Below are 25,358 nucleotides of genomic sequence, written 5' to 3'. Positions count from 1 at the left end.
GAACAGAGCCGGCCTCGAAGTGCAGCCGGCGACGGGCCGGCGTGCAAGGGGAGGCGCCGCTCCGCCGGAGTTGCGCCGAGCCGCGGGCGCAGGCTAGTCGGCGGAAGATCTGGAGGCGGCCAGCACTGCCACATCCGAGTGGACTCCCAGCGGGGGAACTGGCGCGCTGAATGTGGCGGCTCAAGGGGTCCGGAGCCGGCTGCAAGCTCAGACCGCCCTGCTGCAACAGTTCACCCAGGAGTTCTTGTCAATGCGAGCCACTATCCGGGTGAGTCCTTCATTCTTGGCCGCTTTGCTTTCTTGATTTCTTCCGTGGGGGCGCGTCAGCGCACCCACTGGGTGTAGTCCCCGAGATTCGGGCTGACTGCTGCACAGCCGGGTTGGATCTTTCTCGACGGCTACCTTACTTTGCTCTTTTCTGAACCTTCAGGAATATCGCAACCTTCGTGCTGCCGCCTTCAACTCCCAGGCTCGGGAGCTGAGCCGGAGGACCGATGACATGGCCGACAGCCGAAGTAAGTACTCAATCTTGTCTGTCTCCTGTGGGGGCGCATCAGCGCACCCACTGGGTGTAGTCCCCGAGATTCGGGCCGACTGCTGCGCAGTCGGGTCGAATCTTTCTTGACGACTCTTTCTTATTGGTTTTTCTTTTTCCTTGTCTTCAGGGGCCAACGCCGACTTGAGGAAGGAGCTCGGCGAAGCGAAGGCCGCCCTTCATACCAAGGAGGCCGAGTGCGCCGCCTTGGTCCAGGAACGGGATCGCCTAGCCAAGAAGCTGGCCGACCAAGAGGAGAGCCACAAAGCGGCCCTGCAGGCGCGAAGCCGCCTTGATGGCGGAGTATGAGATCGTGTCGGCGAGCTGGTCTGAGACCCGGCGAGCCCTGGACGAAGGCTTTGGCCGGATCGAGGACTTGCTCGACGGTAAGTTGCCTTCTTAGCCCTTCTCTTGCCCCTTACCGCCTCGGTTTTTTGACTTATCTTGAGCTGTTGCTTGTTTTTGGTGCAGACTACTTCCCCGGCTACTCCGCCTTCGCCGCCCAAAGCATTGAGGCCCATCGCGAGGCGCGCCGTCAAGCGGGGGCCAACATTGCGCCGGATGCAAACCGGATCCTTGAGGAGCAGCTCCTGGCTGTCCAGGCACGGTTGCAGCTGGCTCATCGGATGCTTCGCCGGCTCCAACGTGCCGGGGCGCAAGTGTTGGCCGCCCTTTGGCCCGGCGAGACGATCCCCCGCACCCCAAGCCGAACTGCCGACTGGCTGGAAGTCGCAGTTGGTCGCTTCGAGGCTTGGAAAGCGTCAGCGGCCCGCCTCGGAGCCAGGCAGGCGTTGGAATTCGTTCAGGCTTGGTACCCAGGGCTGAGCCTGGACCAGCTGTGCACTTGGCGGATGGAGGCCGACGCGGAGCTGGAGGAGGTGAGGCCGGCTATCGCCCAGCGAGCTTCGACGATCGCCGAGTGCACCGACATCAGTGTTTTCGCACCCGAAGTCGATGATGACGGTGTTCCTCAGCCAGAGGAGTGGTTCAGGCTGAACCCGGCGGTGGGCAAGGACTCGGCAGAGGAGATTGCCTCCAGCGACGAAGGCGAGGATGACGAAGAGGAGGACGGTGAAGACGTCGAGTCGGCTGGTGGAACAACCGGCCGACCTCAGGCCGACCGCGCCTCCAGCAATGAGGTGCGTGGAAGCGCGCCCTCTGCGGGAGGCGGCGACAAAGCCGAAGTTCGCCAGCCGGCTGCTCCTTCAGCCGGCACGACCGTCTCCGCCAACCAGTCTGGCTCGTCGGCCGCTCCGCCAGCTTGACCTGCCGTCTTTATCTTTCCTGCCTTGTTGTCTTTGAACAATCTTTGTTAAGTTTTCGCAGTTCCACCCACTGGGGGTGTATCCAAACTATGTTGAATGCTGGCCTCTCGGAGGTCTTTTTATGTAAATATTATCATGTGTATGTTTGGTTTCCATTCGCGTATGCTTTTTTATCCTTAGGCTTTTTCCTTTGCCGCCTTCCCTCTTGGGGAGGCAAGTACTTGAGCTTTCTTGGATTAAAGTGAAGTGAATGGAAACCGGCCGGCCGGCTACTCTGGTAGCCAGTCGGCGGTGTGAGAAAAACCAGCTTTTGTTATATTAGTCCGTTAGTCCCTAGCCGTTTTTTGTGTGGGAGCCCGTTCCTACCTTTAACTCTTGCCAACCGGACAGCCGGTTTTTCGAACTGCAACTTTTAGCAAGAGAAGGCTTGAGAGCCGGCACACTACTTGTCTGACTGCGGGTAGGACTTCTAACATAACTCCAGTCGGCCAGTCCCCGAGCCGACTAGTCGAACTCGGTGCCGGACGGAATAAGTAAATGATACGATAAGGTCATAAGCATGATAATTTTCATTTATAAATAAGGGATGGCAGTCCCTGAGCCCTCCTCGGGAAGCATATTGTCTTGTACTTAATACAAGGGTTGGCGCGGTACATACTGCATTTCAACTGTAAAATCTTCGGAGGAGGTTGGCGTTCCATGGCCGTTCCGATTCCTTGCCGGAGTCGTCTCTCTTGCACGCCTTCGGCTTCTGTGCGTCGATCAGGTAGTAGGAGTCGTTGCCTAGAGCTCTGCTGATGACGAAGGGGCCTTCCCAAGGGGCTGAGAGCTTGTGCTGGCCGGCTGTTCGCTGGATCAGCCGGAGCACAAGATCGCCCTCTTGGAAAGATCTTGGCCTGACCTTCCGGCTGTGGTAGCGGCGCAAACCCTGCTGGTAGATTGCAGAACGGCTGAGGGCTAACAGCCGGCTTTCTTCCAGCAGGTCGACGCCGTCTTCTCGTGCTTCCTTGGACTCCGCTTCCGTGTACATGGTTACCCGAGGCGAGTCAAACTCGATGTCAGTTGGGATGACCGCCTCGGCACCATACACAAGGAAGAAAGGGGTGAAGCCGGTTGACTTGTTTGGTGTAGTGCGCAGACTCCAAAGGACAGCCGGCAGCTCATCGAGCCAACAGCCGGCTGAGCGCTCCAGAGGTACAACCAGTCAGGGCTTGATGCCGGAGAGGATGAGGCCGTTGGCTCGCTCGACCTGGCCGTTTGACTGCGGGTGGGCGACGGATGCTAAGTCCAGCCGGATACCTTGGGCTGCGCAGAAACGTGCCAGGGCTCCTTTGGCAAAATTCGTGCCATTGTCGGTGATGATGCTGTGTGGCACGCCGTACCGAGTTGTTACGTCTGCGATGAACGTCACGACAGTCGGCCCATTCAGCTTCTTGATCGGCTTTGCCTCAATCCACTTGGTGAATTTGTCCACGGCGACGAGCAAATGCGTCATGCCGCCGCGCGCCGTCTTGAATGGGCCCACCATGTCCAGTCCCCAAACGGCAAAGGGCCAAGTGAGGGGAATGGTCTTGAGTGCCGAAGCCGGCACGTGTTGCTTGGAGCTGAAGAGTTGGCATCCCTTGCAATGTTTGACTAATTCTTTGGCGTCATCCAAAGCAGTCGGCCAGAAGAAACCATGGCGGAAGGCTTTGGCGACAAGTGATCTTGAGGCCGCATGGTGGCCGCATTCTCCTTGGTGAATTTCTGTGAGGATTGCAATGCCCTTCTCTTGCTCAACGCACCGTTGGAGGATTCAAGTGACGCTGCGCTTGAGTAGTTCTCTGTTGACAATTGTGTACGCTCCGGCTCGACACTGGACTTGTCTTGCTTCTGTTTCGTCAGCCGGCAGGTCTTGGTTTACTAGGAAGTTGAGGATGGACTGAGCCCATGATGGAGCCGCGACTTCTTCTACTGCCAACATGGCTGATGCCACCAGGGTGGGCGGGCTGGGCGGTGAGGTGCTGGAGTCGGCCGCTGGCTGTAGTGCTGGTGCAGTCCCCGGGCCGGCTACCGCAGTCCCCGAGCCGGTCGTGGCAGTCCCCGAGCCGGTTGCCGAAGTCCCCGAGCCGGCCGCCGAAGTCCCCGGGCCGGCTGCCGAAGTCACCGGGCCGGCTACGGGGGTCTTGGGGTCGCCTACTTGGTTCTTCGAGCCGGATCCGGCTGCATCAGGGTCAGGCGGCACGAAGATGGAATCGGACTCTGGAGACGGCTTGATAGACGGCTTGAGGAGGCATTGGAGAGCGACGCCGGCTGGAATTGCTTGCCGAGTGGAGCCTATTCGAGCCAGGGCATCGGCTGGCTCGTTGTCGGCTCGCGGTACGTGGAGGAATTCGCATCCTTCAAAGTATCCGCTGAGTTGTTGGACCAGGAAGCGGTAGCTCGCCATATTCGCGTCCTTGGCGTCCCAGTCGCCGGATGATTGCTAGACCACCAGGTCCGAGTCGCCATAACATAGGATCCGGCGAATGCCAAGTTCTTTGGCAAACCGGAGGCCATGTATGAGCGCCTCGTACTCGGCCACATTGTTGGAGGCAGCAAAGTGGATCTGTAGCGTGTATCTGAGCTTGTCGCCTTTCAGAGAGGTAAGGACGATGCCGGCTCCCAAGCCGGTGCGCATCTTGGACCCGTCGAAGTGCATGCGCCAATGGGTGGAGTCGGGAGCCGGCGGCAGGTACTGGGTCTCGGCCCAGTCGACGAGGAAGTCGGCCAGTGCTTGGGACTTGATGGCAGTGCGGGGCTGGTAGAAGATCGTGTACGGGGCCAGCTCGATGGCCCATTTCGCCACCCGGCCGGATGCGTCCCAGCTGCCTATGATCTCGGCTAGCGGGGCAGTGCATACGACCGTGACGGGATGCTCTTGAAAGTAGGGCTTCAGCTTCTTGGCGGTGAAGTACACGCCATAACACATCTTTTGGTAGTGCGGGTAGTTCTGCTTTGAAGCGGACAACACCTCGCTCAAATAATACACCGGCCTCTGGACCAGCTGGGCTCGGCCTTCTTCTGGGCGCTGGACTACAATGACGGTGCTGACCACCCGGCTGGTTGCAGCGATGTAGAGGAGCATGGGCTCTTTCTTAGTCGGCGCCGCGAGGACAGGCGGCGTGGCCAGCATCTTCTTCAGCTCGTGAAAATCCTGGTCGGCCTGGTCGTTCCTCTCGAAGTGAGTGCTCTTCTTCATGAGGCGGTAGAGAGGGAGAGCTTTCTCTCCGAGCCGGCTGATGAAGCGGTTCAAGGAGGCTAAGCACCCGGTGAACTTCTGAATGTCTCAAAGCTTGGTGGGGATCGCCATTCTCTCGATGGCCTTGATCTTCACCGGGTTGCATTCGATGCCGCGTTCGGAGACCAGGAAGCCTAGGAGCTAGCCGGCTGGCACTCCGAACACGCATTTCTCGGGGTTGAGCTTGATTTGGAACCGGCATAAGTTCTCAAATGTTTCCTTGAGGTCTCCCAGCAAGGTGCCGCGCTTCTCCGTCTTCACCACAATGTCATCCACATATACGTGAGCGTTTCTGCCGAGTTGCTTGAGGAGGCACTTCTGCATGCAACGCTGAAAAGTGGCACCGGCATTTCTCAAGCTGAATGTCATAGTCAGGTAGCAGAAGGCTCCAAATGGCATGATGAAGGCGGTCTTCAGGCGGTCGTCCGGGTCTAGCTTTATCTGATTATATCCGGAGTAAGCATCCAAAAAACTCAACAGCTCGCATCCGGCTGTGGAGTCTATCACTTGGTCAATCCTTGGCAGGGCAAAAGGATCTCTGGGGCAGGCCTTGTTGAGGCTCGTGTAGTCTATACACATGCGCCACTTGTTGTTCTTCTTTAGCACAAGGACCGGGTTGGCGAGCCACTCTGGAAAGAAAACTTCCATGATGAAGCCGGCCGCCAAGAGCCGGGCTATCTCCTCCCCTACAATCCTGCGCTTCTCCTCCGACAATCGGCGAAGGGGTTGTCTGACTGGCTTTGCGTCTTCTCGAACGTGTAGTTTGTGCTCGGCGAATTTCCTCGGAACACCCGGCATGTCCTTGGGGGACCATGCAAAGATGTCCCGATTCTCACGGAGGAAATCGGCGAGCTCGCCTTCCTATTTGCTGTTCAGGTTTGCCCCGATGACGGCAAACCTCTCTGGATGCTCGGGGTCAAGAGGTATCTTCTTCGTCTCCTTGGCCGGCTCGAAAGATCCTTGGGCGTCATGCTCCTTGGGGTCGGGGGACATGGCCGACTGTTTGCCGGCTATGGCCACGACTCGGTCCAACATCTTCTTCTCTTCGGCAATCACAAGGGACTCGGCCAGCCGGCTGCTGGCCGCTGCGCACTCGGAGGACTTCTTGTAATCACCGGCTATGGTGATGACGCCTTTGGTGCTTGGTATCTTCATCTTGAGGTATGCATAGTGGGGAACTGCCATGAATTTGGCCAAGGCAGGTCGGCCCAGCAATGCATGGTAAGGGCTCTCCAGGTCCACCACTTCAAACCAGATCGCTTCCCGGCGGAAATGCTCCTTGTCCCCAAAAAGTACATCAATCTTGATTTTGCCAATGGGGGCGCAGGACAGGCCGGGTACGATGCCGTGGAACACTGTCCGAGTGGGCGTGAGCTGCTTTGTCTTGACGTTTAGCTTCTCCAGGGTGTCACGGTACAAGATGTTGATGCTACTCCCGCCGTCTATCAACACACGAGAGAAGCGGGCGGCGCGTCTGTCCGTTGCGAGGGTGGCTTCCAGGACCAAGGCATAAGAGCCGGGAGACGGCATCACCTTCGGATGGTCGGCCCGGCTCCAGCTGATGGGCTTTTCTGACCAATGCATGTGTCCGGCGGGGCTGGCAGCGACCACGCTAACTTCCTGGCGCTCTTGGCGTTTGCTGCGCCGGTCTTCGGGCTAGCTCGTAAAGACGATGTAGGTAGCTTTCTCATCAGGGAACTCGTCATGCACGGCTCCGACTGCGGGACGAGCGGCCGGAGGCGACGGAGGCGGAGGCGGCGGGCCGGCAGGCGGAGGCAGCACGAGCCCCTCGCCCTTAGAGATTCGGGTGAGCCAATGGCACTTCCGGGTCGTGTGGTTGGACGGCTTCGCGCCACTGTGGAACTTGCAAGGGGCGTCGAGGGTTTGCTCGTAGGAGAAGGCGGGCTGCCAAGCCGGCCTGCCGCCCTTGGGCTTCTTGGGCGCCGGTCGTTCTTCAGGCGGCGCATCTTCGACCGTGGCCACCTGCCGGCTGGCGGGAGGCGGCGCGGGGCCCTTGCGCTTGTGGTCGTTCGAGTTGGGGTGTCGGCCGGAATCCCCAGCCGGCGTCTTGGGCGCCGGCTTGAGTACCTTTCCGGACGCGTCTACCCGAAGCTCGGTCTTCATCGAAGAGTCGGCGGTGGCGTACTTGTCCGCTATGTCCAGAAGTTCGTCGAGGGTAGCCGGCTCGTCGCAGAGGAGCTTGTGCTTGAGGAGGGTGCCTTCTCGACATCCAACTGTGAAGTATTCTATGGCTTGCACCTCGTGCACCCCTTCACAGGAGTTGCGGAGCTTGGCCCAACGCGTGAGGTAATCCCGAGTGGACTCGGCGGGGCCTTGTACACACAAGGAGAGCTGTCTGGGCTTGGGAGCCCGCTTGTAGGTGCTGGTGAAGTTGCGGATGAAGGCTTCTGTGAAGTCTAGCCAGCTATTGATGTTACGCGGCTTGAGGCTGTTGAGCCAGGTCCACGCCGTGCCTTGAAGCATGAGGGACACGTACTTTACGGCGAGGCACCGGTTACCGTTGGCTATGCTAACCGCCGTGGAGTAGTCGATCAACCAATCTTCCGGCTTCACGGAGCCATTGTACTTGGGCGTGTCTCTTGGGACCGAGAACCCTTTGGAAAAGGGCTCGTCGCGGATGCGGGGGCTGAAACAAGGCGGGCCGACATCGTCTTCTTCTTCCAATGCCAAGGATCGCGCCAGGCGGTCGATCCGATAGCGGGCGTCGTTCTCGCCGATTCCTTCGCGACGGCCTAGCCGGCCGCTGAGAGTCGGGTGCGCCACTGGCGGCGAGGCGGGATATCTCTCTCCACGGGGTGGAGGCGGAGGCGGGTCGCCCCGCCATTCCATGGCTCGGGGATGACCGTCCGCGTCTCGCTCGATGGAGATCCGGGTCCGGCTGCGGCTGGCAGCCGGCTCCTTCTCGCGTCGCGCGTGGGTATTGCTCGTAGTCGGTGTCCGGGACGTCGCGCCGTGTTCTCGGCGCGGGGGAGGGCTTTCCGCACGGGCGTCGGCTTCGTGTCGCTACGCGGCTGCGTCAATCAATTGCTGGATGCGCCGGGTCATGTGGGGGAGGTCTTCGGCCTCCAAGCCATCCAACTCGTCTACAGCCACCTGGGCGGCACGCAAGTTCTCGAGCGGAGTGGCATAGACCGGGCGGTCGACTCCCAGCGTGTCAGCGATGACGGCGCCGCGTTGCTTGACAAGGTCGGCCCGGCTTGGCCCGCTCGGGGCCGGCGTGCCGAAGGCGGCGCGGTCAGCTTCGCGCTGGTAGGCCTCAGTGAGGCGTCTTACGGAGGCCAGCCTCCGGCCCTCTGTGAGGAGGGCGAGGCGGCGTGCCTCCAGTGCTTCGTCGTCGGCATTAGCCAGGAGGGGAGTGGACAAGTCGTGGGCCGCCGTGCGTGAGGCGTCGTGGGCACTCTCGTCGGCCAGGCCACTGTGGCCGACAACCATCACTTCGGCGGTGACAGCATCGCAGCCATCGGCTCGAGGAAGCGGGTCGTTGTAGATCGCGACGTTGGTGGGGAAGGTGTCGTAGGAGGCCGTGTCGGAGTCGACAGGCATCGGGTCGGTGGAGCCAACCGACTCTAGGTCCGCAGCGGGCTCGCTGGAGACATGGAGCTGGCCGAGAAGGTTGGCGAGGTGGTCGGTGCCCGCATCGGTGGCGAGCTCGTCAGAGGTGAGAGTTTCGTCGAGGAGATCGGTGAGGCCGCTTGCCGCGCAGATGCTGGTGATGCCTTGCAGCGCGTCGTGGCAAGCGCCATCGGGCATGCCGGGCTGGCTACGCTCGCGGGGGAGGAATAAGGTTCCCGTCCAGAACAGGTCTCCGGACGACGGTGCACCTGGCCCCAAGGTGGGCGCCAAATGTCGGGTGGTAGGTGCGACATATGCCAACGGGTGGCTTATCATTGTGGGAGCCAGTAAGACATCGCCGGTGCCTGGAAACGGGATAAGGCGAAGACATGCACGCCGGTGGATCTTACCCAGCTTCGGGGCTCTCCATGGAGATAACACCCCTACTGCTGCTCTGCGAGGTCTCCGCATGCTCACTAGATGAATCAAGTAGCTACACAACGCTCCTTGAGCTGTTTGGGGGGAGGAGGAAGAAGGGCACGGCTCGCCCGCTTCTACTCCCTGTATGGTGTCTAGAATTAGCGGGGGGACGAACCCTTTGCATGGGTGCTCCGGGGGGTTTATATAGGCCTACCCCCCGGGGGTACAATGGTAATCCGACTGGGCACGGGGCCCAGCCGTCTGTGACTGCGCTCGCCGGCTTCTGCGCCGGCTGCTGGGGCCCGCCGACTGGTGGGTCCCGCCGGCTGCCGGCCCCTTGGTCGACAGGCAGGCCCCACTGTCCAGGGCCTGGTCGGCGGCTAGTTATTGTGGCTCCATCTTGTTGACGTGAGCTTCATCGTGGTAAGCGCGGCTACAGTCCCGCCGCCTGTCAGGCGATCGCTTTGGCCTTACCGCGTCTTGTCTCCTTAATGGGGCGTCCTCTTCGAGGAAGGCGGCAAGCCGGCTGCGGGGAGCCGGCTCTGTCTTGGGCCGACTAGTTGGAGGCATGGCCGCCCTCGGGCGTCTCTCTGCTCAAAGGGGCCCACTGTCTGTGGGCCACGCTGGCGGCCCATCGTGGGTGATGCCAGGGTCAACATGGCAACAGTGCTGTGCCGGGCGGGTCGTGCCTAGCCCGTACGGCGCGCCAGGCCAGGCGTGCTCCGGGATTCGGGGGTGGCAGGCTTTACTATAGCCACGCCCCGTCGCACCGCCGTTAGGTGGGTGCAAACTTTGTGGGTACGGTCTTGACCGCTTCGTGGGGAGCCGGCTTCTTGGAGTCGGCCTTCTCGTGAGGGCTAAAGTCGGACCGCCTTCCGAAAGCCGGCCTGGGTTGCAGCCAGCTAGGGGAAGGCGGCCCCATGTCTTGGATTCTTGAGAGCTGGGCGGGCTCGTAACTTTTTCAGAAGGGCCAGGGGAAGCCGGCTAGGCTACCCATGGCTATTTACTCCGACAGAGTTTGGTCTACATCTGAAACAATGCGGAATAGTTTCGCAACTCACGCCACCCGGAACACCTCAGCGTAATGGTGTGTCCGAACGTCGTAATCGTACTTTACTTGATATGGTGCGATCTATGATGTCTCTTACAAATTTACCGCTATCATTTTGGGGTTATGCTTTAGAGACGGCCGCATTCACGTTAAATAGGGCACCATCAAAATCCGTTGAGACGACACCTTATGAACTATGGTTTGGCAAGAAACCAAAGTTGTTGTTTCTTAAAGTTTGGGGCTGCGATGCTTATGTGAAAAAGCTTCAACCTGATAAGCTCGAACCCAAATCGGAGAAATGTGTCTTCATAGGATACCCAAAGGAGACTGTTGGGTACACCTTCTATCACAGATCCGAAGGCAAGACATTCGTTGCTAAGAATGGATCCTTTCTAGAGAAGGAGTTTCTATCGAAAGAAGTGAGTGGGAGGAAAGTAGAACTTGACGAGGTAACTATACCTGCTCCCATATTGGAAAGTAGTACATCACAGAAACCTGTTTCTGCGACACCTACACCAATTAGTGAGGAAGCTAATGATAATGATCATGAAACTTCAGAACAAGATACTACTAAACCTCGTAGATCAACCAGAGTAAGATCCATTCCAGAGTGGTACGGTAATCCTATTCTGGAAGTCATGCTACTAGATCATGATGAACCTATGAACTATGAAGAAGCGATGGTGAGCCCAGATTCCGCAAAATGGCTTGAAGCCATGAAATCGGAGATGGGATCCATGTATGAGAACAAAGTATGGACTTTGGTTGACTTGCCCGATGATCGACAAGCAATTGAGAATAAATGGATCTTCAAGAAGAAGACTGGCGCTGACGGTAATATTACTGTCTAGAAAGCTTGACTTGTCGCAAAAGGTTTTTGGCAAGTTCAAGGGATTGACTACGATGAGACCTTCTCACCCGTAGCGATGCTTAAGTCTGTCCGAATCATGTTAGCAATTGCCGCATTTTATGATTATGAAATTTGGCAGATGGATGTCAAAACTGCATTCCTGAATGGATTTCTGGAAGAAGAGTTGTATATGATGCAACCAGAAGGTTTTGTCGATCCAAAGGGAGCTAACAAAGTGTGCAAGCTCCAACGATCCATTTATGGACTGGTGCAAGCCTCTAGGAGTTGGAATAAACCCTTTGATAGTGTGATCAAAGCATTTGGTTTTATACAGATCTTTGGAGAAGCCTGTATTTACAAGAAAGTGAGTGGGAGCTCTGTAGCATTTTTGATATTATATGTGGATGACATATTACTGATTGGAAATGATATAGAATTTCTGGATAGCATAAAGGGATACTTGAATAAGAGTTTTCCAATGAAAGACCTCGGTGAAGCTGCTTACATATTAGGCATAAAGATCTATAGAGATATATCAAGACGCTTAATTGGACTTTCACAAAGCACATACCTTGACAAGATTTTGAAGAAGTTCAAAATGGATCAAGCAAAGAAAGGGTTCTTGCCTGTGTTACAAGGTGTGAAGTTGAATCAGACTCAATGCCCGACCACTGCAGAAGATAGAGAGAAAATGAAAGATGTTCCCTATGCGTCAGCCATAGGCTCTATCATGTATGCAATGCTGTGTACCAGACCTGATGTGTGCCTTGCTCTAAGTCTAGCAGGGAGGTACCAAAGTAATCCAGGAGTGGATCACTGGACAGCGGTCAAGAACATCCTGAAGTACCTAAAAAGGACTAAGGATACGTTTCTCGTATATGGAGGTGACAAAGAGCTCATCGTAAACGGTTACGTTGATGCAAGCTTTGACACTGATCCGAACGATTCTAAATCACAAACCGGATACGTGTTTACATTAAATGGTGGAGCTGTCAGTTGGTGCAGTTCTAAACAAAGCATTGTGGCGGGATCTACATGTGAAGCGGAGTACATAGCTGCTTCGGAAGCAGCAAATGAAGGAGTCTGGATGAAGTAGTTCATATCCGATCTAGGTGTCATACCTAGTGCATCGGGTCCAATGAAAATCTTTTGTGACAATACTGGTGCAATTGCCTTGGCAAAGGAATCCAGATTTCACAAGAGAACCAAGCACATCAAGAGATGCTTCAATTCCATCCAGGATCTAGTCCAGGTGGGAGACATAGAGATTTGCAAGATACATACGGATCTGAATGTTGCAGACCCGTTGACTAAGCCTCTTTCACGAGCAAAACATGATCAGCACCAAGGCTCCATGGGTGTTAGAATCATTACTATGTAATCTAGATTATTGACTCTAGTGCAAGTGGGAGACTGAAGGAAATATCCCTAGAGGCAATAATAAAGTTATTATTTATTTCCTTATATCATGATAAATGTTTATTATTCATGCTAGAATTGTATTAACCGGAAACATAATACATGTGTGAATACATAGACAAACAGAGTGTCACTAGTATGCCTCTACTTGACTAGCTCGTTAATCAAAGATGGTTATGTTTCCTAACCATGAACAAGGAGTTGTTATTTGATTAACACATCATTAGATGAATGATCTGATTGACATGACCCATTCCATTAGCTTAGCACCCGATCGTTTAGTATGTTGCTATTACTTTCTTCATGACTTATACATGTTCCTATGACTATGAGATTATGCAACTCCCGTTTGCCGGAGGAACACTTTGTGTGCTACCAAACGTCACAACGTAACTAGGTGATTATAAAGGAGCTCTACAGGTGTCTCCAAAGGTACATGTTGGGTTGGCGTATTTCGAGATTAGGATTTGTCACTCCGATTACCGGAGAGGTATCTCTGGGCCCTCTTGGTAATGCACATCACATAAGCCTTGCAAGTATTGCGACTAATGAGTTAGTTGCGAGATGATGGATTACGGAACGAGTAAAGAGACTTGTCGGTAACGAGATTGAACTAGGTATTGAGATACCGACGATCAAATCTCGGGCAAGTAATATACCGATGACAAAGGGAACAACGTATGTTGTTATGCGGCCTGACCGATAAAGATCTTCGTAGAATATGTAGGAGCCAATATGAGCATCCAGGTTCCGCTATTGGTTATTGACCGGAGACGTGTCTCAGTCATGTCTACATTGTTCTCGAACCCGTAGGGTCCGCACGCTTAAGGTTATGATGACAGTTATATTATGAGTTTATGCATTTTGATGTACCGAAGGTTGTTCGGAGTCCCGGATGTGATCACGGACATGACGAGGAGTCTCGAAATGGTCGAGACATAAATATTGATATATTGGACGGCTATATTCGGACACCGGAAGTGTTCCGGGTGATTTCGGAGAAAACCAGAGAGCCGGAGGGTTACCGGAACCCCCCCGGGAGAAGTAATGGGCCATATGGGCCTTAGTGGAGAGAGAGAGGGGCAGCCAAACGTGGGCCGCGCGCCTCCTCCCCTGGTCCGAATTGGACTAGGAGAGGGGGGGCGGCGCCCCCCTTTCCCTCTCCCTCCCCACTTCTTTCCCCCTCCTAGTAGGAGTCCTACTCCTACTAGGAGGAGGACTCCTCCTTGGCGCGCCATAGAGGCCGGCCGGCCTCCTCCCCTTGATCCTTTATATACGGGGGCAGGGGGCACCCCTAGACACACAAGTTGATCCACGTGATCATATTCTTAGCCATGTGCGGTGCCCCCTTCCACCATAGTCCTTGATAATATTGTAGCGGTGCTTAGGCGAAGCCCTGCGACGGTAGTACATCAAGATCGTCACCACGCCGTCGTGCTGGCGGAACTCTTCCCCGACACTTTGCTGGATCGGAGTCCGGGGATCATCATCGAGCTGAACGTGTGCTAGAACTCGGAGGTGCCGTAGTTTCGGTGCTTGATCGGTCGGGCCGTGAAGACGTACTACTACATCAACCAAGTTAACACTTCCGTTGTCGATCTACAAGGGTACGTAGATCATACTCTCCCCTCTCGTTGCTATGCATCACCATTATCTTGCGTGTGCGTAGGATATTTTTTTGAAATTACTACGTTCCCCAACATGCCCAGTATGTCTTAACACGGGCAAGAGCCATCCTAGCGCCCTCTATGCATGCTGACCTCTTCATTGCATTTATACGCGGCACCGCGTCAAGGAATTGCTGCACCAAGCTGAATTAACTCTTCGGCTCCGATCTCCCCGGCCACAGGTGACCCATGACGTACTTCATGGCGAGTCCAGACAACCTATTCAGTTCGGCCCATTGAGCCAAACGATCATCCACTGCCAGTGGACGCTCTGGATTGTGAAACTGCGACCAGAAAAGCTTTTCCACTTCGCGATCTTTCTGATCTCGAAAGTGTTCAGTCGCATCAGCAGCACTCGCTGCCAAGTCCAGATAGGTATCCTCCACACTCCACATCCGGTCCAACGGAGCAAACTTCGGATCACAAAATTTCCTTTGCAGCATAAAGGGCTTTCTAGCTGCAATATGTTCGGCCTGATGCAGCTCCTCCTTCGCAGCTCTCATCGCAGAGCGCGCGTCCTTGGCATTGGCAACGGCCTTCTCTAAGTCCGTCTGTTTCGCCTGGTCTTATTTTTGAAGAAGTCTGCAATGGTCTGTAGCGCTTTTTAACTTTTCGGCCATCTCGGCCATCTCTTCCTTGCTTCGGCAATGGGCAGCCTGTTCGGTTCTCAGCTCTTCAAGGGCTTTCCTGGTGGCCGCATCACTTTCGCTGCCTTGTTCTTTAGCTCGGGCAAGTTTTGCCCTAAGACTCTCCACGGCGGCTGCACCATCTGCGTCAAGCACACACATCGTAAGACACAGGTATAAAACTGTTCTTACCTGATGCCGCCCGAGGAATTACATACCTTGAGCCTCATGAAGCCGCTTATTGACAAGCATGATGTCGGCATCTGCCACGTCCAGTTGCCGCTTTAGTTCGGCAAAATCATCAGTTCGGCTTGATTCCGGACACCCTGCTGCCTACATTCAAAGGCGACATCTTAGACCTGGGATTATGATCCTCCGCGTGCCGTCATTTCTTGACAACGCGCAGAGTCTCAGGGGTTACTATCTACATAGGGCGCATCTTACTCATGCGCAACTGACAAAAGTATACATTATCTAATGTACCTCGAAACCCGTTAGTAAACTTTTGACGGCCTCATACAATCCGTTCTCTACGAATGAAATCCTTTCAATCACCGTGCCCATCAATGCGCGGTGCTCCTCTGAGATAGAAGCTCGCCCCAGCAGAATCTTTAGCTCCTCCGGCCGAGCACTAGACGGTGCCGGGCTCGTCCCATGACCTCTTTCGAAGGCCGGACGCGGAGAACCTCGAGGGGACGCATAGCCACCTTCCGCCCCTGCCGGATTTGGAGAAACCCTCCGCGACGACACCTCAGGGTCGCCCGCCTCGCTAGGCGGCACGGCAGGGGGAGGCGTCCCGCTCTCCATCATCTCCGGAAGGAGATCCCCCAAAGACGAGCTCTGCTAAGAAGGGCTGAGGTCCGAGCTACAAGATAAAGGTTTGGTTAATCTTCTCAGATATAAATCAAGGACTTCCCTCATCCCTCAAAAGGAAAATCTTTTCTCCACTTACGGCTCGCTGGAGGGCTGATCCCCTTGAGGGCGTAGTCTGGCCGAGGAACTCCTCGGCGTCGGACCCTCTGACGAGGATTTTCACCCCCATTTCGAGGCCATGGTTTCCGGGTCGTCAGAGGCGGCTCTCTTCTTCCCCTTAGGAGAGTAATTGTCGGTTCCTCCCTTCGGAGCAGCGTCCTTCGAGCAGGCCATAGCTTCCTTGTCCTCCCCCTCCAAAGGCATTATCTCCAGCATCCTGACTAGCACGGGATCCGGCCTGGTTTCAGGAAGGGGATCCGGACACCTGATCAGCTTTGCCTTCGCTATCCACTCCTGTTTAAAAGGACGGCTCTTTTAGGGGCAAGTTTATGACAATTATACGGATAGAAGGTCCGGGCACAAGGTTGCTTACTTGAGTATCCGGGCGATTGCAGCTTAGGCCTGCGTCCTCGGTTAAATCGGGACACATCTCTTGTGATCCGAAGAACAGTCTATACATCTCCGCGGGCGTTGCGCCCATAAAGTTCTGGAGAGCTCGCGGTCCCTCTGGATTAAACTCCCATAGGCGAAGGGGGCGACAATTGTTGGGCAATATTAGGCGAATCAGCATGACCTGCGTCACCTTGACCAAGCTGAGGTCTCCTTCCAAGAGATCCTTAATTCGGCCCTGTAACAGGGGCACGTCTTTGGGCAAACCCCAATCTAACCCTCTGTTAACCCATGACGCTAGCCGTGGTGGGGGACCCGAGCGAAAGGCAGGAAGCGCCACCCACTTGGTGCTCCGGGAAGCGGTGATATAAAACCACTCTCGTTGCCACAAGCCTAGCTCCTCTTGAAAAGAGCCCCCGGGCCATGGAGCATCAGCATTTCTGCTTATAACAGCGCCTCCGCACTCTGCGTGCCATCCCTTGACCATCTTCGGCTCCACTTTGAAAGTCTTGAGCCATAATCCGAAGTGAGGGGTAACACGGAGGAACACTTCGCATACAACGATAAACAAGGAGATATGGAGGATGGACTCCGGAGCTAAGTCGTGGAATTCCAGCCCGTAATAAAATAGCAGTCCCCTCACAAAGGGGTCCATCGGGAAGCCTAACCCCCGAAGGAAGTGAGACACGAACACTACGCTCTCACCGGGCTGGGGACTGGGGATAGCCTGCCTTTGAGCAAGCAACCTGTGCGAAATTTCGGCGGTCAAGAACTTAGCCTCTCTCAAATTTAGCACGTCCTCCTCCGTGACGGAGGAGGACATCCATCGGCCTTGAAGGTCGGAACCGGACATTGTCGAAGGTCTGAGGCACCCGGAATCTGGAGCCTAGGGTGTTGGAACTCAAGGCGACGGGCGAACTTGTTTTGGGATTGGAGAAAAGGAGTAAGGCCCTGGTCTCTTTATAAGAGGTTGAATACTAGGAGCCCTCTCCGTAACCATTTGGGACTCGCCTTTAATCAAGAGAACATGCTAACGGGCACGATTGGGTTACCCACGTCCGTATTGATGAGAATCCCGTAAAAGGGGGCACACGATCTCTGCTTTGACAAGACGTGCCAAGGAAACCGCCTCGCAAAACACGCTGAGGTGGAAAAGTGAAAACGATTCGAGTGAAGGACTTGGCTGTAGTGTGATGACGCACTGCGGAATACGTCAACAGATTTGATTTGTGTTAATATTATTCTCTCTATGGCAATATGTGGAAGCTTATTTTGCAAAGCCGGACACTACTCTTGGTGTTTACAATCTTCTATGAAGGACTTGGAGGAGGAACCCGCCTTGCAATGCCGAAGACAATTTGCGCGCCGGACTCGTCGTCATTGAAGCCTAGTTCAGGGGCTACTGAGGGAGTCCTGGATTAGAGGGTGTTCGGTTAGCCGGACTATACCTTCAGCCGGACTCCTGGACTATGAAGATACAAGATTGAAGACTTCGTCCCGTGTCCAGATGGGACTTTCCTAGGCGTGGAAGGCAAGCTTGGCGATGCGGATATTCAAAATCTCCTACCATTGTAACCGACTTTATGTAACCCTAACCCTATCCGGTGTCTATATAAACCGGAGGGTTGTAGTCCGTAGGCAATCAACTCCATATACAACAATCATACCATAGGCTAGCTTCTAGGGTTTAGCCTCCTTGATCTCGTGGTAGATCTACTCTTGTACTACCCATATCATCAATATTAATTAAGCAGGATGTAGGGTTTTACCTCCATCAAGAGGGCCCGAACCTGGGTAAAACATCGTGTTCCCTGCCTCCTGTTACCATCCGGCCTAGACGCATAGTTCGGGACCCACTACCTGAGATCCGCCGGTTTTGACACCGACAGTCACACTAAATACTCAAAGCATGCACAACCGGATGACAAGCCAAGCAATTGTTTCATACTTTAGTAATCTCAAACCTTTTCAACTTTCATGCAATACATGAGCGCAAGCCATGGACATAACACTATAGGTGGAATAGAGTGGTGGTTGTGGAGAGGACAAAAAGGAGGAAGATGGTCTCACATCAACTAGGCGTATTGATGGGCTATGGAGATGCCCATCAATAGATGTCAATGTGAGTGAGTAGGGATTGTCATGCAATGGATGCACTAGAGCTATAAATGTATGAAAGCTTATCAAAATAAACTAAGTGGGTGTGCATCCAACTTGCTTGCTCACGAAGACCTAGGGCATTTGAGGAAGCCCATCATTGAAATATACAAGCCAAGTTCTATAATGAAAATTTCCCACTAGTATATGAAAGTGACAAAATAAGAGACTCTCTATCATGAAGATCATGGTGCTGCTTTGAAGCACAACTATGGAAAAAAGATAGTAGCATTGTCCCTTCTCTCTTTTTCTCTCTTTTTTCCTTTTTTTCTTTCTCTCTTTTTTGGGCCATTTTTTTATTTGGCCTTTCTCTTTTTTTCCTCACATGGGACAATGCTCTAATAATGATGATCATCACACTTCTATTTATTTACAACTCAAAGATTACAACTCGATACTTAAAACAAAAATATGACTCTATATGCGTGCCTTCGGTGGTGTATGGTGTACCGGGATGTGCAATGAATTAAGAGTGACATGTATAAAAAATTATGAACGGTGGCTTTGCCACAAATACGATGTCAACTACATGATCATGCAAGGCAATATGACAATGATGGATCGTGTCATAATAAACGGAACGGTGGAAAGTAGCATGGCAATATATCTTGGAATGTCTATGGAATTGCCATAATAGGTAGGTATGGTGGCTGTTTTGAGAAAGGTAAATGGTGGGTTTATGGTACCGGTGAAAATTGCGCGGTACTAGAGAGGCTAGCAATGGTGGAAGGGTGAGAGTGCGTATAATCCATGAACTCAACATTAGTCATAAAGAACTCACATACTTATTGCAAAAATCTACAAGTCATCAAATACCAAGCACTACGTGCATGCTCCTAGGGGGATAGATTGGTAGGAAAAGACCATCGCTCATCCCCGACCGCCACTCATAAGGAAGACAATCAAAAAATACCTCATGCTTCAAATTTGTTGCACAACGGTTACCATACGTGCATGCTACGGGACTTGCAAACCTCAACAAGTATATCTCAAATTCACAATTACCCCACTAGCATGACTCTAATATCACCATCCTCATGTCTCAAAACAATCATCAAGTATCAAACTTCTCCAACTATTCAACGCACTTTATATGCAAGTTTTTATTATACCCAACTTGGATGCCCATCATATTAGGACTAGTTTTATAACCAAAGAAAATTACCATGCTGTTCTAAAAGACTCTCAAAATAATATAAGTGAAGCATGAGAGATCAATAATTTCTATAAAATAAAACCACCACCATACTCTAAAAAGATATAAGTGAAGCACTAGAGCAAAATTATCTAGCTCAAAAGATATAAGTGAAGCACATAGAGCAAAATTATTCTAGCTCAAAAGATATAAGTGAAGCACATAGAGCAAAATTATTCTAGCTCAAAAGATATAAGTGAAGCACATAGAGTATTCTAATAAATTTCGATTCATGCGTGTCTCTACCAAAAGGTGTGTACAACAAGGATGATTGTGGTAAACTAAAAAGCAAAGACTCAAATCATACAAGACGCTCCAAGAAAAACACATATCATGTGGTGAATAAAAATATAGCCTCAAGTAAAGTTACCGATAGACGAAGACGAAAGAGCGGATGCCTTCCGGGGCATCCACAAACTTAGGCTTTTGGTTGTCCTTGAATTTTACCTTGGGGTGCCTTGGGTATCCCCAAGCTTAGGCTCTTGCCACTCCTTGTTCCAAAATCCATCAAATATTTACCCAAAAACTTGAAAACTTCACAACACAAAACTCAACAGAAAATCTCGTGAGCTCCGTTAGTATAACAAAATAAACCACCACTTTAAGGTACTGTAATTAACTCATTATTTATTTATGTTGGTGTTAAACCTATTGTATTCCAACTTGTCTATGTTCCATACCCCCCGATACTAGCCATAGATGCATCAAAATAAGCAAACAACACGCAAAAAATAGAACAGTGTGTAGCTAGCAATCTGTAGGTTTCGAATACTTCTGTAACTCCAAAAATTCTGAAAAGTTAAGATGACCATGAAAATTTATATATTAATCTATTGCAGTTGTAACTGGTATTTTATCGCTCTCTGGTAAAAAATGAAAATTATTTTCGTGAGCACATACTTTCTGTTTTTATCAGCAAAATCAAACAACAATCACCCAAGAAGATCCTAAAGGCTTTACTTCGCACAAACACTAATTAAAACATAAAACACAATCATAATAGAGGCTAGATAAATTATTTATTAATAAATAGGAACAAAAAGTGAAGAACAAGAATAAAATTGGGTTGCCTCCCAACAAGCGCTATTGTTTAACGCCCCTAGCTAGGCATAAAAGCAAGAATAGATCTAGGTATTGTCATCCTTGGTATGCAATTCTTCAATTGAACACTTATAAACCTTAGGAGGTTCTTTGTTTTTGCTAATGATCAAACTCCTAGGTAGGAAATCAAGATATTCATTTGTAGCAAAAGGTTCCTTAATGATATCTAAAAAGTTGGGGTGAACACTTATTGATTTGAGGTCTTCATTTTTCTTACTAGAAGATTCACCCTTATTTTTAGGAACATAGATAAACTTGGCAACTTGGGTAGGAGGAGGATTTGAGGTATTTTTAATGGCAGAGAAAGTAGACCCCAAGTTGGTAATTTTGAGTTTATCAATCCTAGTGGAATCTTGATCTATCTTCTCATTAACTATGGGTTCCTTTTCCTTAAGATTTTTCAGAGTAACTCCTACCTTAGATCCATACTGAGTAATTTAGTTGTGGATCTTTTTATCCAAATTTTCTATTAACTCTATAGTGGCAATTTTATTTTCAATAATATCAAGCCTTTGCATCACATGTTCCAAAGTTAAAATAGTTCTATTGACCAAAAGAGGTGGTGGGCCTAACAAATCTATCATAGCATTATAAGAATCAAAAGTATGGCTTCCCAAGAAATTCCCTCCAGTAATGGTGTCAAGAACATACCTATACCAAGGAGTGATGCTTACATAAAAAGTGCGAAGAAGAACAGAAGTAGACTGCTTTTTAGTAGATCTATTTTGAGCATTGCAAATTCTATACCAAGCATCTTTTAGGTTTTCTCCCTCCCTTTGTTTAAAATTAAGAACCTCATTATCGGGAGTGTTAACAATGATAGGAGAACTAGCCATGAAGGCGAAACAAATGATCTAACACACGGATGCACAAGAAGCAAGCGAAAAGAGACAAACGGAAGAGAGCGAATAAAACGGCAAAGGTGAAGTGAGGGATAGGAGAACGAGAGGCAAATGGCAAATAATGTAATGCGAGGGAGAAGAGTTTATGATGGGTACTTGGTATGTCCTGACTTTGCATAGATCTCCCCGGCAATGGCCCTAGAAATCCTTCTTGCTACCTCTTGAGCATGCGTTGGTTTTCCCTTGAAGAGGAAAGGGTGATGGAGCAAAGTAGCGTAAGTATTTCCCTTAGTTTTTGAGAACCAAGGTATCAATCCAGTAGGACACAACGCACAAGTCACCTAGTACCTGCACAAACAATCAAGAACCTCGCAACCAACGCGATAAAGGGGTTGTCAATCCCTTCACAATCACTTTCGAAAGTGAGATCTGATAGAGATAATAAGATAAATATTTTTGGTATTTTGTTGTATATATTGGAAATTAAAGATTGCAAAATAGTAAATGAGATGCGATAATAAAAGAGATGCAATATAATAAGAAAGAGACCCGGGGGCCATAGGTTTCACTAGTGGCTTCTCTCATGATATCATGTATTACGGTGGGTGAACAAATTACTGCCGAGCAATTGATAGAAAAGTGCATAGTTATGAAGATATATAAGGCAATGATCATGAACATAGGAATCACATCTGTGTCAAGTAGATCGAAATGATTCTACATCTACTACTATTACTCCACACGTCGATCGCTATCCAGCATGCATCTAGAGTATTAAGTTCATAAGAACAGAGTAACGCATTAAGCAAGATGACATGATGTAGATGGATAAACTCAAGCAATATGATATAAACCCCATCTTTTTATCCTCGATGGAAACAATACAATACGCGCCTTGCTGCCCCTACTGTCACTGGGAAAGGACACCGCAAGATTGAACCCAAAGCTAAGCACTTCTTCCATTGCAATAAAGATAAATCTTGTAGGCCAAACTAAACCAATAATTCGAAAGACTTGCAAAGATATCAAATCATGCATATAAGAATTCAGAGAAAAACCAAATAATATTTATAGATAATCAAGTTCATAAACCCACAATTCATTGGATCTCGGAAAACACACCGTGTTGAAGATATAACCACTGGGGGTAAACCGCCTAGGAGGGGCCGGTTCACCTTCACTTATACTGAAGCCTAAGGAAACCCAGAAGATGGCGCTTTACGGATGAAGCTTAGAGGCCCAGAGCGCACAGGCAGTTTAGGGTCCATGATAGTAAACCGCCATGATTGTATAAACTTGCATTGTAAGATAAGAAAGAAGAGACCAAGGCGGACACTTGTATGAGCCAGCCTCGGGACTCCGTAGACCAGCCGGGACCCTCCTGGATATATAAAGGGGTGACCCGGCGGCGTTTCAGGGACAGGAAACAACAACTCGAAGCCAGACAAAGTGGATTCGCTCCCTGGTCTTTGAAACCCCAGCAATACCAATCACAACTAGACGTAGGCTTTTACCTTCATCGAAGGGGCCGAACTAGTATAAACTCTCGTGTCCCTTTGTCCGGTTTAACCCCTTCAAGCTAACCCGTAGTGATGGCTCCATGACTAAGTCCTTCCATGAGGACATCTGCCGTGACAATTCCACGACAGTTGGCGCCCACTGTGGGGCTATCGCACGATGGTTTCGAGTTCTTGAAGGGCAATTTCGATGGACTGAAGGGATACGCTGTGGGCCGGATGACGAAGAGTCGCCGCCGCAAGCTCTACATCGACAACGCAGGATGGGGTCCCGAGGCTGATTCAATTCAATACGGGTATCGGGTCCCCTTTGGTGGGATTCACGTCTTCATCGGCAAGATCGGCGAACCGGCCCCCGAGCTGGACACCTGCACCGACATCATCGAGACGGCTCGGCACGCAAGTTCTTCACCGGTTCAGCCTGAGGCCAGGCATGTATTCATGGGTGTCATCCACGGTTCGGGTTACGAGGAGGAACCGATCTCCGATGGAGAAAACGTAGTCCGCAGTGATGACGATTCTTCCGGAGAAACCGAATCTCTCTACCAGTTGTACGACGGCCGGATTGAGGGAGGATCCGAGGGCAACAGTATTCCGGATTCCCCCGGTCTGCCAAACCGGGACGCTGTCTTCATGGCCGGCACATGACCAGCGGCTCATTCATCTACCGCCGCAGCAGTACTCTCCGGTTCAACAACGGCCACGCCAGCAGGTGCAGGAAGCTCGGCGCCGCCTCCGGCCCAAGTCTTGTCTGATTTGTTCCATGCTCTAGCGGCATTGATGTCCACGGAGGTAGACGCAGCAGCCAGGGATCAGCACAATGCGGAGATTCTAAAGGTAAAAGATCAGATAGCCCAGGCTAAAGTGGACCTGGCAGCAGAGAACGCCAGGATGGCCACAGAGCGGGCCGAGTTGGAAGCACAGGCTTACCGGATTAGACTAGATTAGAATGCTTCAGAAGAGGTCATGAGAAGAAGGTACCGGTCACGTCTCCCGTCGGCTTATGAGCCACAAAATCTTTTCAACGCACCAGGTGCAGGAGCTGGTAATCAACCCGCGCCAAACTGGGCAGGGGCACCGGAAGCAGGAGCGCCGGTTCAGCCACGCGCAACAAACCTGCCTCACCAGAACAACGTTGTATCATCAACGCCGCCCGGGCATTATTCCAACCCGTTGGATAATATTGTGGCCGCCGCTTCACGCCTGGCGGCTCTCCCAACCGACGGTGAATCACCAGTAGCAGTGGAAGCGCGTCGGGCCAGGGATCTCCTTCAGACAGCACTGAATCAACAACAAGCGTATTCACACAGCCGTGAGGGGATTCATTCCACACCCTGTCCAAGCCGGAGTTATAGCAGACACATGGAGGACGAACCGGCCGTATCCAGTAGCGCACGCCACCAAAATTCGCCACGGGGGAACAACCTGGCCGGGGGAGGTGCTAATGCGCAAGATGTTGTGGACCATGGCCGCGCACCACGGGGGGCCGAGTTGACAGCTTGACACGAAGCACGGCATCATACTCTGGTTCACCCCACTGCCTCCATGGAGCCAGGGGTAATGTTCAGTTCCCTAGGGGTACCATGTTTAACTCCCGCATGGCGTAATGTGCGATTGCCCAAGGATTTCAAGGGACCTCGTAAGGTACCAAATTACACCGCCGATTTGCAGCCAGAGGCGTGGTGGAGAGCTATGAGATGGCAATGGAGATGTTAGATGTGGATGAAGCGGTTTGTGCTAAATATTTCACCATGATGCTAGAAGGAACAGCTCGTACTTGGTTGAAGAGCTTGCCAACCAACTCTATCGACTCATGGGCCGAATTAAAGCGCCGGTTTATCTAGAACTTCAAGGATACGTGCAAGCAGCCGATGTCAATTGTAGATCTGGCCGCTTGTGTCCAAGAGGAAGGGGAGTCCACGACCCATTGGGTTAAACGAGTCTCGATGATTTTGCATTCGTCAGATCGTATTAATGCAGATACCGCAGTATTAACGTTGGAGGGCAATTGCCATTTCAAGCCGTTAAAACAGAAGTTGGGAAGGCTCAAACGTCATTGCAACGACATGTCAACACTCATGGCCACTTTAGTTAAGTATGCCAATTCAGATAATACCAAGGATCCGGATTCAGAGGAGGACAAACCGGAGAAGGGAAAGAAGAACGGCGGTGCAAAAGGGCAGCACCACAACCAAGGGGGCCATGGGAATAACAGTAAGCGTAAAGCAGATAATTCAGATTTGGTGGCTAACACAAATATGTAGCGTCGCAAAGGTAAACCGCCCCAGCGCGGCATGAATCTGGAGCATTTGTTAAACCAGCCCTGCCCGAAGCATGGAACCAAGGAGGCCCCTGCCACACATCTTTGGAAAGATTGTCACATAATGAGGGAGTTCAAAAATTCTGATTTATACCGGTATGATCAGGATCCACCCGGCGGTTCAGGCCCAGGTTTCCATGGGGGCGGCGGTTCAAGCTTCGGATTTTAGAACAACCAGGGCCATCAGAACAACCATGGT

This window comes from Triticum dicoccoides, chromosome 5A (assembly GCF_002162155.2).
Source record: "Triticum dicoccoides isolate Atlit2015 ecotype Zavitan chromosome 5A, WEW_v2.0, whole genome shotgun sequence".
Classification (NCBI taxonomy): Eukaryota; Viridiplantae; Streptophyta; class Magnoliopsida; order Poales; family Poaceae; genus Triticum; species Triticum dicoccoides.
The sequence above is the reverse complement of the archived record's forward strand: the minus strand, read 5'-3'. Positions refer to the sequence as shown.